The 12139-nt window shown below is 42.0% G+C and overlaps 1 protein-coding gene across 13 annotated transcripts in view; it reads left to right on the top strand.

The window, feature by feature from the left end:
• Window positions 1–9567: 9567 nt before the first annotated feature.
• The window catches only part of GOLGB1 (golgin B1), an 85536-nt gene continuing 82964 nt past the window's right edge, over window positions 9568–12139 (top strand). For 3 of the 13 annotated variants that reach the window (XR_011994954.1, XM_072724674.1, XM_025990147.2), the window contains exon 1: window positions 9627–9851. The gene's annotated coding sequence lies outside the window, so the exon portion shown is untranslated. Of the gene's footprint in view, window positions 9852–10003; window positions 10432–12139 lie in introns of all 13 variants that reach the window. The other 10 variants (XM_072724701.1, XM_072724650.1, XM_072724711.1 and 7 more) reach the window with 8 other exon arrangements.

Below are 12139 nucleotides of genomic sequence, written 5' to 3'. Positions count from 1 at the left end.
ACTTCCTTAGGATATTGCTCTATATAGCAAATCTTCACATTTATTAGTCATATCAGCAATGGTGGGGTGACTTCGTTAAGCTTACTGATACTTTAGTGATAGAATCCTTGAAAGTACATAGGAAACATCTGAGATGTCAGTTTGATATACGCCTTGAGTTCTAGTGGCTTCTTTGTGCTAACATAGTAATTCATTAATTATATATTAAATATTAATTGATTAATTAATTAATAGCTGTATCCTGAGGCCATTTTATAGTATTTGGCAGTTCTTTTTTTTTTAAGATTTATTTATTTATTTATTTATTTATTTATTTATTTATTTATTTATTTATTTATAGAGAGAGAGAGAGAAAGAGAAAGGCAGAGACACAGGCAGAGGGAGAAGCAGGCTCCATGCAGGGAGCCCGACGTGGGACTCGATCCCGGGTCTCCAGGATCCCTGTCCCGGGTCTCCAGGATCCCACCCCGGGCTGCAGGCAGCGCTAAACCGCTGTGCCACAGGGACTGCCCAGTATTTGGCAGTTCTTCAAAAGAGGATGCGAGGGCACCTGGGTGGCTCAGTGGTTGAGTGTCTGCCTTTGGCTCAGGTCATGATCCCGGGATCCTGGAATCGAGTCCAGTATGAGGCTCCCCATAGGTAGCCTACTTCTCCCTCTGTCTCTGCCTCTCCCTGTGTCTCTCATGAATAAATAAAGTCTTTAAAAAATATTTTAAAGGGGGGCAGCCCAGGTGGCTCAGCAGTTCAGCGCCACCTTCAGTCCAGGCTGTGATCCTGGAGACCCAGGATTGACTCCCACATCAGGCTCCCTGCATGGAGCCTGCTTCTCCCTCTGCCTCACTCTGTCTCTCTCTCATGAACAAAATATATATATATATATATTTTAATATTTTATTTGTTCATGGGAGAGAGAGAGAAAGGCAGGGACAGGCAGAGGGAGAAGCAGGCTCCCCGCAGGGAGCCCCATGTGAGCTGGGACTCAATCCTGCACCCTGGGGTCATGCCCTGACCCGAAGGCAGATGCTCAACCACTAAGCCACCCAGGCGTCCCAAATTTTTTTTTTTCTTCTTCTTCTTCTTCTTTTTTTTTTTTTTTTTAGAGACAGAGCCCTGCTACATGCCCTAAGATAACATGATAAGAAAATTCTTCAAACTGATGGTCTGGAAAAGTCCACATCACAAAGCTTGCTTAGAGGCCTGGAATTTATTTTTAGATCCTAGATCAAAAATAAGCTACATCAGTGCTTGGCACATGGTTTGTACTTAGTAAATATTTGTTGAATGAGTATTGAATAAGAGCTTTGTAGTTGTACCTCCTAAGAATTTTCCACCCTTTGATTTCAGATTCCTCCTGCCCTTGGCTCTAGGTGTCTCAGGATGAGAAAGTCACCATTTCCCCCTAAAGGACTTCCTCATACATTAATGAATGCTCAATAATGATTCATATAGAATAGTCCCCACCCTTTGCCTTACCATGTCTTCCAAGGTTTCTGCCTGGCACCACATGTTCCATGAAGTACCCAGAACCTGCTGATTCTGTGGAGGAATACTCTTAAAGTTAAAAGAAGCCTCAATCAGGTCTCCTGGAGCCTGGCCTATTGCAGACCTTTGAGTCAATTAGCCCTAGTATCTCTAGAACCTACGGACACAATGGGAATTTTAATAGTGATCACTTCCTCAGCTGTCCAAGGAGCAGCTCCCACCCAACCTTTGCCATCTCCAAGGTAAAGATGCCTGGCCTCTTTAGCTCTCCTGCTCTTCCATGTGCCAGGGTTCCTGCAAGGTTCCTGCTTATTCCTGCTCAATTTTGGGCAAACTGATACTGGCTGAAGATGCTTAGCTAGAGCTGAAAGACAGGCATTGGGACCTTAACATCAGGATAGGAAAAGAAACTGGCCAGCTTCTGCATCCCTCAGGCATCTCTGATGTCTCTGAGAAGACTGAAACCAGAACATCAGTTCATTCCACATTTACAGCCCTTCTAAGACCCAACCTGCCATCCTTGCTCTCCATCTCAGAGCTTATCCAGCAGGAGCAAGGAGGCACCTGCAGCTCTGCAGATAGAATAGGTCCCCAAATCTTAATCTCATTCATCCTCAAAGATAGATGATATGCAAGGACCTGTAGAGACCAGAGCCTGGAGCTGGGCAAGAAAATACACATTAAGGGCTTCTGTACATTCTGAGTTTTAAGGAATACAAAAGGATGCAACAAAAGTCATCAGATCTGGTCTCAGTTTTCCTAAAGCCAGTTCAGTCTGTCCAGGGTCTAGTGCCTAATCAGGAGTGCCAACACTCCCAGGAGGAATGTCAGAAGAACAAAAGTTCTGATTCCCATAGAGAGCCATCTCTGACATCTGTTGCTAGGAATCAATTTGTGTGAAGCTGTGTAAAGAATGACTATTGACAAATGGTCTGAAATGTACCCCATGTCTTTTTTAAGAAAAAATTTTAAAGATTTTATTTATTTATTCATGACAGACACAGAGAGAGAGAGACAGAGAGAGGCAGAGACACAGGCAGAGGGAGAAGCAGGCTCCATGCAGGGAGCCCGACGTGGGACTCTATCCTGGGTCTCTAGGATCACGCCCTGGGCTGAAGGCCACATTAAACTGCTGAGCCACTCGGGCTGCCCTGTACCCCATGTCTTATTGGTCTCCTTGGCATACAAGAACAGATCCCAAGCAATTTTTTTAAAGATTTTCTTTCTTTTTTATTCTTATTTCTTTTTTAAGATTTTATTTCTTTATTATTATTTTTAAAAGATTTTATTTACTTATTCATGAGAGACACACACAGAGAGAGGTAGAGACGCAGGCAGAGGGAGAAGCAGGCTCCGTGCACGGAGCCCGACGTGGGACTCCATCCCAGGTCTCCAGGATCAGGGCCTGGGCTAAAGGCTGCGCAAAACCGCTGAGCCACCCGGGGCTGCCCATTATTTCTTTATTATTGAGAGACAGAGAGACACGGAGACATAGGCAGAGGGAGAAGCAGGCTGTCTGTAGGGAGCCTGATGCGGGACTGGATCCCAGGACCCCAGGATCACGATCTGAGCCAAAGGCAGACATTCAACGAACCACTGAGCCACCCAGGTGTCTCGATCCCGAACAATTCACAGAGGAGCAACCCTGTGTCCTCAGCATAGGTGGGACACCAGTCTGCAGATGCAGTCTGTAGGCAGGCCAGTCCTACTTAAAAGATGGACACTGAAGCATAGACAGGTATACTGTACTTCCCAAAGAAGACACTCATGACTCATTACCTATGAGTGCCAGGAAATACAGAGGAATTATCTTTTCTTAGGTTTTGAGTATGGGTGTTTGGTATACTCGGGATCCTTCTGGAATTTTTGCTAATGTACGGGAACATAATCTATAAGGACTCAGTGCTCTCTTGGGGCAAGTATAAACATATTTTCATACAAAATTCAAATTTCATAATTTATACTTTACTTCATCCGGAATCCTGATTAATGAGGATTTTATTTGATGACCGTATTTAAATATAACTCACAGAGACCAGCTATGTGATAGGTCTGCACATCATCAAGCAGTTTCAGCTGTTGATGCAGGCTGCTGAGTGCCTCCGCCCTAAACAGCTGCAGTTGGTACTCAGCAACATTCTTTTGCTAACTGGCCTCGATTAGAAGGAAGAGACTGCAAAATTGTTCTAAACACTGGCTCATGTTGGACTCTGGAAAGGCTGTCCTGGTTCCACGTCTCTAACTCGACAGTTAGTTCCAGTGGCCTTGCTATTGAACCAACACTTGATTTGCCCACTGTGGCTTTGACCCTCCTTCTCTCCTAGTCCCCATGAAGCTCCTTTGAAAATAGCCTTCATCTAGTACTTTTATTTTTGTAAATAGTAGCTTCAGCTATAATAAATATGGAGGAAGAGAAGTAGTAATAACAAAGATATTCATAATTAAAGACTTTTTAAAAACCTTGATTAGGTTTTTTTACTTGATGTATAGTTGACACAAAATGTTACATTAGTTTCAGGTGTTCAACATAGTGATTCAACAACAATGTTATGCTATGCTTACCACAGGTGTAGGCACCATCTGTCACCATACAACACTATTACAATACCATTGACTATATTCCCTATGCTGGACCTTTTGTCCTCATGAATTATTCATCCCATAACTGGAAGCCTGTACCTCCTACTCCCTTTCATCCATTTTGTTCTCTGTATTGTTGGGTCTGTTTCTGCTTTCTGTTTATTCATTTGTTTTGTTTTTTAGATTCCATATACAAGTGAATGCATATGGTATTTATTTTTCTCTGATTTATTTCACTTATCATGATACCCTTTAGGTCCATCCATGTTGTCACAAATGGCAAGATCACATTCTTTTTTAAAGTTGAGTAACATTCCAATATATATTCCATATATATGTGTATATATATATATATATACATATATACACTGTATTTGTATGAATTATGCTAGTTTTAAAAAATTAGCTAGGAAGCATCCCATTTCTACAATCTATGTAGATTATCTAGTGTAGGAAGTATCTGTTCATTGAAAATCCCAAAAGCATTTCCCTGTAAAACTATCTGGGCTGAAAAGTATACTTATTTCAAGAAAAATGAACAACTTCTCAATTTTTTCTCTATGGTAATGGCCTGTCAGTTTTTTTCTATTTTTTAAAGTCAAATTTCACACACACCCTCCTTATTTTTTTAGTAATTTTAGATGTATAAAAAAATTGAGCAGATATAGTTTCATATACTTGCCCCCCCATCTTCTCATCACCCAGTAATTTCTCCTTTTATTAACATCTTGCCTTAGTGTGGTACCTTTATTGCAATTGATGAACAAATACCAATACATTATTAACTACAGTACATAGTTTACATTAAAGTTAACTCTTTGTGTTATATAATTCTACAGGTTTTGAAAATTAATGTCATGTATCCACCATTATGGTATCAAACAGAATATTTTCACTGCCTTAAAAAAAATCCCCCTGTGCTCCACCTGTTAATTCCTTCCTGTCCCCCTAAACCCTTGGCCAACCACTGATCTTTTTACTATCTCTAGTGTTGCCTTTTTAGATTGTCGTATTGTCGGATCATCCAGTATATAGCTGTTTTAGACTGGCTTCTCTCATTTAGTAATACACATTTAAGTTTCCTCATGTCTTTTTTGTGGCTTAAATGCTCATTTCTGCTTATCACGGAATGATATGGCATTGTATGGATGTACCATAGTTTATCCACTCACCTATTGAAGAATATCCTAGTTATTTCTAGGTTTTGGAAATTATAAGTAAAGCTTCTATAAACATTTACGTGAAAGTTTTTGTGTAGATGTAAGTTTTCACCGAATATGAGTAAATATCTAGAAGCATGTTTGCTGGATAGTATGGTAAGTCTATGTTTAGCTTTATAAGAAACTGCCAAGTTGTTTTCCAAAGTGGCTGTGCCATTTTGCATTCCCACCAGCAGTGATCCTTGTCAGCATTTGACATTGCCAGTGTTTTGAATTTTTGCCTTTCTAGTAAGGATGTGGTGATCTCATTGCCATTTTAATTTGTAGTTTCCTAGTGACGTATGATATGCAGCATCTTTTTATATGCATATTTTCCATCTGTATATCTTCTTTGGTGAGGTGTCTGTTTAGAAGTTTTGCCTACTTTTTAATTGGATTGTTTTCTTATTGTTGAATTTTACTAGTTCTTTGTATATTTTGAATACTAGTCCTTTATCAGGTATGTGTTCTGCAAGTATTTTCTCCCAGTATGTGGTTTGTCTTTTCATTCTCTTAGCCCAGTTTTCCAAAAGATTTTCATTTTAATCAAGTCTAACTTATCAGGTCACCACTCCCTACCCCAGTCCAGGTTCCCATGGACCATGCTTTTGGTGTTGTATCTAAAAAGTCATTGCCAAATCCAAGGTCATCTAGATTTTCTCTTATATTCTAAACTTTTTACAGCTTTGCATTTTACATTTAGGTCTGTGATCCATTTGGGTTAATTTTTGTGAAAGGTGTCTGTGTCTATATCCTTTTTTTGGCATATGGGTATCTAATTTGTTCCAGCCCCATTTGCTGAAAAGATACTTCTCCATTGAATTGCTTTTGCTCCTTCATCAGAACTCAGTTGCTGTATTTGTGTGGGTCTATTTAGGGGCTCTCTATTCTGTTGATCTCTTCTTTCTCCATTATCACTGTCTTGATTACTATAGCTTTATAGTAGGTCTTGAAGTCAGCTAGAGTCACTCCTCCAGTTTTGTCTTCCTCTTTCTACCCCCACATCTCCTTCAACTTCTTCTCCTTTATTCTGTATTGTGTTGTTTACTCCAGATTTTTCTTCCCCTATAAACCTTAGAATTAGTTGTGGGATTTTTTTTTTTATAGTCACAAAATAACTTGCTGGGATTTCAATTTGGATGTTGAATCTATAGATCAATTTTACTTTTCTTATCCATGAACATGAAATGTTTCTATTTATTTAGGTGTTTTATTTCTTTCATCAGTTTTAGGGCTTCTCTCATATAGATCCTGTACATGTTTTATTTGATTTATGCCTAAGTCTTTCCTTCTTTCAGTGCTAAATACCATTGTTTTTTATTTCAAATTCCAATTGTTGGTTGCTAGCATACACAAAAGCAACAGATTTTTGTACATTAACCCTTTATCCTACAACCTTACTGTAATTGTTTATTAGTTCCAGGTGTGGATTTTTTTCTTGTTGTTGCTTTATATTTTTTGTTTTGTAGTTTATTAGAGATTTTTCTATATGTATACTCATGTTCTGCAAATAGACAGTTATATCTTCCTAATCTGTATATCTTGTCTTATAGTAGAGAGGAATTACAGTAAAATGTTGAATAGGAGTGGTGAGAGAAGACCCCCTTGCCTTGTTCCCAATCTTAGGGGGAAAAATAAAGAAAAAAAATTTTTAACCTGTAAGAATGATGTTAGTTGTGGGTTTTTGTAATGTTTTTTTATCAAGATGAGTCAGTTCCTTTCTATACCTAGTTTTCTGAGGCTTTTTTTTTTTTTGTATGAATGGCTGTTGAATTTCATCAAATTTTTTCTGCATTGATTGATGTAATTTATTTTATATTTTTGTGTATATATTTATATATCCTAAAGTTTATTATATTTCTCAATAAATTGTTTTTATCTCTCAGATTTTAACATTTATTTGTATAGTCATACATCAAATTCTTATGAATTTAAACATTTGTTCATTTAACAATTATTTATTGAACATGTACTCTGTTGAAGATATTACCCTCAGTTTGGAGAATACATTAATAAATGAGGCTGTATGAAAGTTTTGGGATAAGTTTGTATTTGGCATAAGGGAAGGTGAGAAAGAGGAGGAAAGAATTGGAAAAAAGAAGACCAAGAGGGAATTGGGCAACAGTAAATCAGAGAGGATGTGATATTTCCATCTCCCAACTTGTTTTCACTGCACTTTTAATTGAGGAATGGTCACTCCATAAGGGATAACTAACTGAATGATGGTAGGCATCTGGGATTTCTGCAGCTTCTAGTGTTCAGAATATCCAAACACCTTCAACAACAACAACAAAAATCACACACTACTTCATGATCCACTTCTTGTCCACCGGTTCAAATTATTCATGTCATTCCCTAGTCCATGCATATGCTGCTCCATTTGCCTCCACTGCTCTTTTCCCTCTTATCTGATGGGTCAACTCCTAATTATCTTTTATTTTCTTGAATACTCTCTCAGGGCCTAAACTGCTTCCATTAAATTGCATTCTAAATTATTTCCAGTCTTTCAGTGCCCTTTTAAAAAAACCTATTTAGCTCTTTAACCTCCACCCAGTATTATACCTTCATTTGCCTAGTGTTCACTGTAGTTCTCACTGAATGACCAGTCTGTACTGACCCAAGAATGAAATGCAGGGCCCTAAGATCTACTTACGATACAGACAATTTTCTAATCTCTTTTCCTCTAAGATTTCATTATGTTAAAACTAGATTTGTTCTAAGGCTGAATGTGGAAACAATGAAGTATGGAGAAAGACAATGTTTGTGTAAGGGAGTAACTATTTCAATAGGACCCCAAGCAGACGGTTTTGATTTTCTCTGAGACAGAAGTTCATCTATCTGCTCCGAATATGAGGAGGGTGTTAAAGGTTTGAATAACTGTTTTATATTTTTTTAAAAGATTTATTTATTCATGAGAGACACAGAGAGAGAGAGAGGCAGAGACATAGACAGAGGGAGGAGCAGGCTCCACACAGGGAGCCTGATGTGGGACTTAATCCTAGGACCCCAGGATCATGCCCTGGGCCAAAGGCAGGCACTCAACCACTGAGCCACCTAGGCCGTCCCAAGTTTGAATAACTGTTGTGGGAAATGGGGGAGAAAGCTGAGTACACACAAAAGATTTGGAGTATGCTGAGGATGAAGTTGGAAACTGAGTATGTCAAATACGTTAAATTTTCTCCTGCAACATGCTGCACTTTGAAGGCACGAGTGAAGACTGGTGGTTGCACTGATCCAGGTTTTGCTGGGTACTGGTAGTCAGCAATGTGAGAATATGATGTACTGATGTAGTACTGCAGCTTTGGCATTTGATAGTTACTTCATTTTTATTTTATTTTAATTATTTATTCATGAGAGAGAGAGGCAGAGGGAGAAGCAGGCTCCATGCAGGGAGCCGGATGTGGACTCGATCTGGGGCCTCCAGGATCACACCCTCGGTGGAAGGCAGGCGCTAAACCCCTGAGCCACCCAGACACCCCTTGATAGTTACTTCAAATCCTGGCTCTGCCCCTCATTATGTGAATTTGTGCAAATTCTTTAATCTTTTCAAACCTTATTCTATCCAGTATAAAATGGTGATAATCGTATGTACTTCCTAGAGATACTGAGTGGCCTACCGCGTACTATTCTTGGACCTGTAAATACAGCTGAAACCAAAAGATTAAAATTCCTGTCTTTTGGACGTAATAATTTAGTGGGGAGAAAACAAAGATTCAAAAGATGGCAAAGTGGGCATCCCGGGTGGCTCAGCGATTTAGCGCCTGCCTTAGGCCCAGGGCGTGACCCTGGAGACCTGGGGTCAAGTCCCCCGTCGGGCTCCCTGCATGGAGCCTGCTTCTCCCTCTGCCTGTGTCTCTGCCTCTCTCTCTCTCTGTCTCTCTGTCTCTCATGAAAAAAAAATTAAAAAAAAAAAATTTGTTAACCCGGTTCTCATTTTTCATAGTAAAAATGGAAGGATCGCATTAGACGACTTCCTTTCTCGCTGATTCTAAGAGCAAGCCCCCTACCCCCACTCCCTTCTGCAACAGCTCATCCAAACAATCCTGTAACACCTGGTGCCCGCAGTACGGGGGCTCCACTAAAGTCCAAGCCCGCCGTAACCCGGCTCAGACCGTCCACACTGCAGGGAGACCGGAGCCCCGCTCCCCCCGGCCGCCCAGCCGCTTCCCCTTCCCACGGCTTAACACCTGACACCCGCCGCTGCACGCACGCACGCCCTCCAGGCATTTCCGGTTACTCCGCAGATCTTCTTCCGGGGCACTCGCTCGCGTCTGCGCCGCCCCTCCGCCGCTGTTTAGAGGCCATTGATTGGCTCTTTCTTTGAGGAAGCCGAGAATTTCCGGGCGCTGATTGGCTTCCGTCATCGTTGATGGGTTAGTTACAAACAAGGCGTGCCTGGTCTCCGTGGTAACGCCGTGCCGATAGCCCTGATTGGTCGCGGGCCTAATCCCGTCTTCCGTCCCGACTGCGAGTGGTTGAGTCCCCCTGACGGGGCGCGGCGGCGGTAGGTGCCGCGCACGGGATTCCCGAGCTGACGTGGCTCGCGTTTGGGAGGGGGCCCCCGGTGCCTCCGGCCGCACGCTCTCCCAGGTGAGTCCTCCCTTCCTTGAGTCCTTTAACGGTCACCCCCGTCCGCGGGGGCCGCCACCGAAGCGGCCACTCTCGGGCCCCCTCCCTGCCCGCTCCTCTTCCCGATTCCGTCCGGGATCCGGCCCTACACACGCCTCCCTTCAACCCACCAGGCCTCGTTCTGGCTGCTCACAAGCAAGCGGGTCCCGTCGCAGGGCTTCGTGGGCTCTCCCCGCGCGGCCCGCCCCTTGCCCAGGACGTTTCTTCTCCGGGAGCGACGGGGACGTCTGTCTGGTCAGTCCTGTCAGTTTGGCCTCGCTGAGGCCGCCGCGGGTACGCAGCTGGCTGACGTCGGGGAGAACCTGCCCGCCCCCCCCCCCCCCCGCGGCGCCCGGGCCCTAAACAAACTTAGTTTCCGGAAAGGGAGGCGGGACCCAAAGGAGTCCGAGCTCTGGAAGGCGGAGATGACAGAAAGCGGTGACGACGGATAGAACACCAGAGGGGGCCTGTCAGACGATCCTGCGTAAGGACGTGCTGGCGAGATTCGGAGACAGGAACGAGCTCGGCGGTGCCATCAGCACGACCGTCCCAGGAATCAGAGGTGGGCGGGCCGTTAGAAGAAAGGAAACCCCGAAGAAAGTTCTGGAAAAAAGAGAACTGGATTTGGTGGTGTGGAGGATGCCCCTCTGCTGAAGGGGAGGGCTGTCGGGGAGACGGGAGGCTGAGTCCCCTGACCAAAGAGGAATGTAGTTGTCTGACTTATTTAAGGAGTTCCAGTTGGTCTGTGGTGACAGGACCGGTTAGGTGAGGGGCAGGGATATCTAGAGTCACTGGGGCAAGTCCTTGGGCCTGTGGCGGTAGTTGGAAGCTTTCTGAGCTTTTGAAGAATCTTAGAGGGCAGCTCGGGTGGCTCAGCGGCTGAGCATCTGCCTTCGGCCCAGGGCGTGACCCCGGGGTCCTGGGATCGAGTCCCCCCGTCGGGCTCCCTGCATGGAGCCTGCTTCTCCCTCCGCCTGTCTGTCTCTCTTTCTCTCTCTCTGTCTCATGAACAAATAGATAAAATCTTTTTTTTTTTTTAAAAAGGTTAAAAAAATAAAAATAAAAAAAATAAAAGAGTTACAGTTCTTTGCGAGATGGCAGTGGAGAACTCCTCAGAGAGGATGGGTGAACTTTTTTTTTTTTTTGAGGTTCTTCTGGGATAGAACCTCCTAAAAATCATCTTTAGGAGATAATTTTTTTCCCCCTTTCTGCTTGACTCTTAGAGGCCCCCTCCCTTTCCCCTTTTTGCATTAATGGATTAGTTAAAGGGATATTGATTTTACTCATAAAAATAATAAATCATTCATAAACTTCTCTTGGTTAAATACTAAGAACAAATTATTTGGAATGCATCGCACCTCTGATCATTATATGCCAGTCTGTTGTTAGGAACCAGTATATAAAAGGTTAGGCTCAGTAATGCTATACTTTTAATTAAGCCACGTAAAAATCAGCAATATGTACGTTTGGTAAAATGAAATTCAATACAAAAGGATATAATATAAAAAAATATATCTTTCTCCTTTTTTCCCCCATTTCCCACTTCCCAGAAGTAAAGAAAGCACTGTAGAGAATTTATTTCTTTGTAAGAAACTTTCTGATGATACTCAAGCACTTATATATCCTTTTCCTTTTTCTCTCTCTCAAGTGGAATCATGATACACTTAACCATTCTCTACTTTTCTTTTCTCTCTTAATACTATAAGATATTTTTTCTCTATCCATAAGTATTAAACTACCTCATAGAAACATTAAAATGTATTTAGTGTGTCCCCTATTGGTGGACATTGGATTGTATTCAGTTATTGACCGTCACAACCACTGCTGTACATCTATGTACTTATATCTTTGTGTCCTTGTGCGAACCTGTCTGTTGTATAAATGTGGGATTCTTGGGCCATATCACCCTGAATCATTTTATTTCAGTTTCTGTAGTCAAAAAAGAGTACTTCTAGAACTGTAAGTATGTATAAGTATATGAGTGCTCTCATGACCCCAGCTCTGCTTTCCGCGCCAATGAAGAATGTGATGAGGTTACTAAGAAAAATAGATTATCTTTTTTGTATATCTCCACTGGCCAAGAAGCTTTATGGAGCTCTGTGACTAGTCAAATTATAGGATCTCCCTTATGCTGCAGTTTACTCATCCTAAAATTGAGGATATTGATAGTGCCTCCTTGTTGGGGTTGTTTTAATAATAAAAAAAGTAATGAGGATAGATTAAGTTTTTATATGCAAAGCTGTTGAAACAGAACTTAGTGTATAGTGGTG

Source organism: Vulpes vulpes, chromosome 1 (assembly GCF_048418805.1).
Source record: "Vulpes vulpes isolate BD-2025 chromosome 1, VulVul3, whole genome shotgun sequence".
Classification (NCBI taxonomy): Eukaryota; Metazoa; Chordata; class Mammalia; order Carnivora; family Canidae; genus Vulpes; species Vulpes vulpes.
This window is presented reverse-complemented; position numbering and strand designations above follow the sequence as displayed.